The sequence below is a fragment of the Ascidiella aspersa genome, chromosome 5 (genome assembly GCF_963924565.1).
Source record: "Ascidiella aspersa chromosome 5, kaAscAspe10.2, whole genome shotgun sequence".
Lineage (NCBI taxonomy): Eukaryota > Metazoa > Chordata > Ascidiacea > Phlebobranchia > Ascidiidae > Ascidiella > Ascidiella aspersa.
Genome location: NC_139451.1, coordinates 13,002,648 through 13,004,605, shown reverse-complemented (window position 1 = coordinate 13,004,605; position 1,958 = coordinate 13,002,648). Strand labels below are relative to the sequence as shown.

Below are 1,958 nucleotides of genomic sequence, written 5' to 3'. Positions count from 1 at the left end.
AATCATTCGCTTTACCAGATAAAACTGCGACAGAGCGCCAGCTATCCTGAGGGAAACTTCGGAGGGAACCAGCTACTAGACGGTTCGATTAGTCTTTCGCCCCTATACCCAAATTTGACGATCGATTTGCACGTCAGAATCGCTACGGTCCTCCACCAGAGTTTCCTCTGGCTTCAACCTCTTCAGGCATAGTTCACCATCTTTCGGGTCCCAACGCGAACGCTCTCGCTCGACCTCTCCGGCAAAGCGGACGAGATCGGCCGGTGATGCGGCCGCCGCGAACGACGACGTCTCACCTCCGCCGGACCGCGCCGACATTCACTTTCACTGCGCCCATGGGTTTCGTACTGCCCCGTGGCTCGCGCTCACGTTAGACTCCTTGGTCCGTGTTTCAAGACGGGTCGGGAAGGTGGCTGACTTCAGCCGCGGACCCCGTGCGCCTCGCGAAACGACACCGGAAGCGCGACCGAGACGAAGAGGCTGGGCACTGAGAACAGTCCCCGACCCACGACGCCCCAGCCGGCACCGGGCGCTCGGCCCCGAAGGGCAGACGCGGCGATCTCTCCTCGCCCGAACGGCGGGCCGACGGACACGCGCGCCTATAGTACCCGACCGAGGCCGGGTTACCTTGCGCGCGGCCTTCTCGCCGCCGTCCAGACGGTCGCGGCCTTCGCCCGGCGCTAGTGCGCTGGTCCCCGATCGGGCGGCGCCGCCGGCGGCCCGTGAGGGTCCGCACGACAACGTCGCCGACAGGGGGCCGGCTGAAAGCGACCGGGCGACCCGACAGGCCCTCCCGTTTGCCTCTCGACGGTTTCACGTACTCTTTAACTCTCTCTTCAAAGTGCTTTTCAACTTTCCCTCACGGTACTTGTTCGCTATCGGTCTCGTGACCGTATTTAGCCTTAGATGGAGTTTACCACCCGCTTTGGGCTGCATTCCCAAACAACCCGACTCTGGGAAGACGCCGTAGCGCGCCCGCCTGTCGCCGCCATGGGCCTGACACCCGCTCTGGGAAAAGGCCTCGATCAGAAGGACGCGGGCGACCGGCGAAGCGCGCCGTGACGAATTCCGTACGCCACAATTCCGCGCACTCCAAAAGCGCGCGGATTCGGCGATGGGCACATCCCGCTTCACTCGCCGTTACTGAGGGAATCCTCGTTAGTTTCTTTTCCTCCGCTTAGTAATATGCTTAAATTCAGCGGGTAGCCTCGTCCGACCTCAGGCCGAAAGTAAGGACCGGGACTATTCTTCCCGTTCCGCGCTCGCCGTCGGCGCCGCGCGCCGCCGCCGCACCTCGATTCCCGCCCTTGAGCCGCCAGCCGTTGGCCTCTTCGAGGTCGACTCGCCGCCGCCGCGCGGGATTCTGGTCGCGATCGTCGCGCATCGTGCCGTGCTGTCTTGAGCGGGACGGGCGCTCGCGCGTCCGACGCCGCAGCAGCCGCGCGGAGAAATCCCCGCGCGGAACGTTTGCAACGCGACCCTGAGGCGGGCGCGGCCCCGGGATTGACCCGAGGCCGCAATTTGCGTTCAGAACGTCGATGCTCAATGTGTCCTGCAATTCACACTAATTCACGCAGCTAGCTGCGTCCTTCATCGACTCACGAGCCGAGTGATCCACCGCCAAGAGCCATCCACGATTGTTTCGCTCGCACAGTGCCTCGCACTATAGGGTGACAAAATAGACCGCGCCGAGCGGTCGGCCAGGCCGACGCTTGAAGCCGGAGCGCGCGGCACCGCGGCACTCGACGCGCAAACATTACCGGGTGACCGAATCGCCGGCCGGCGCGCCGCTCCTCGCGGGTCGGGCGCCGGGTAGCAAAGACTTTTTCTCTCGCTTGTCCGAGTTTCGCGTTCGCCGAAGCGTTTGCGAGACCGTTAATGATCCTTCCGCAGGTTCACCTACGGAAACCTTGTTACGACTTTTACTTCCTCTAAATGATCAAGTTAGATCGTCTTCT

The 1,958-nt window shown here is 62.9% G+C and overlaps 2 non-coding genes across 2 annotated transcripts in view; both read right to left on the bottom strand.

Annotated features, from left to right (window-relative positions):
* Positions 1–1,475: 1,475 nt before the first annotated feature.
* LOC146144267 (5.8S ribosomal RNA) lies at positions 1,476–1,629 on the bottom strand. Its single transcript, XR_014498906.1, has one exon. It is a non-coding gene; the product is annotated as a 5.8S ribosomal RNA (ribosomal RNA).
* A 247-nt stretch (positions 1,630–1,876) lies between these two features.
* The window catches only part of LOC146144266 (small subunit ribosomal RNA), a 1,811-nt gene continuing 1,729 nt past the window's right edge, over positions 1,877–1,958 (bottom strand). Inside the window, exon 1 of the ribosomal RNA XR_014500556.1 lies at positions 1,877–1,958. This exon is cut by the window's right edge and continues 1,729 nt beyond it. This is a non-coding gene — a ribosomal RNA (small subunit ribosomal RNA).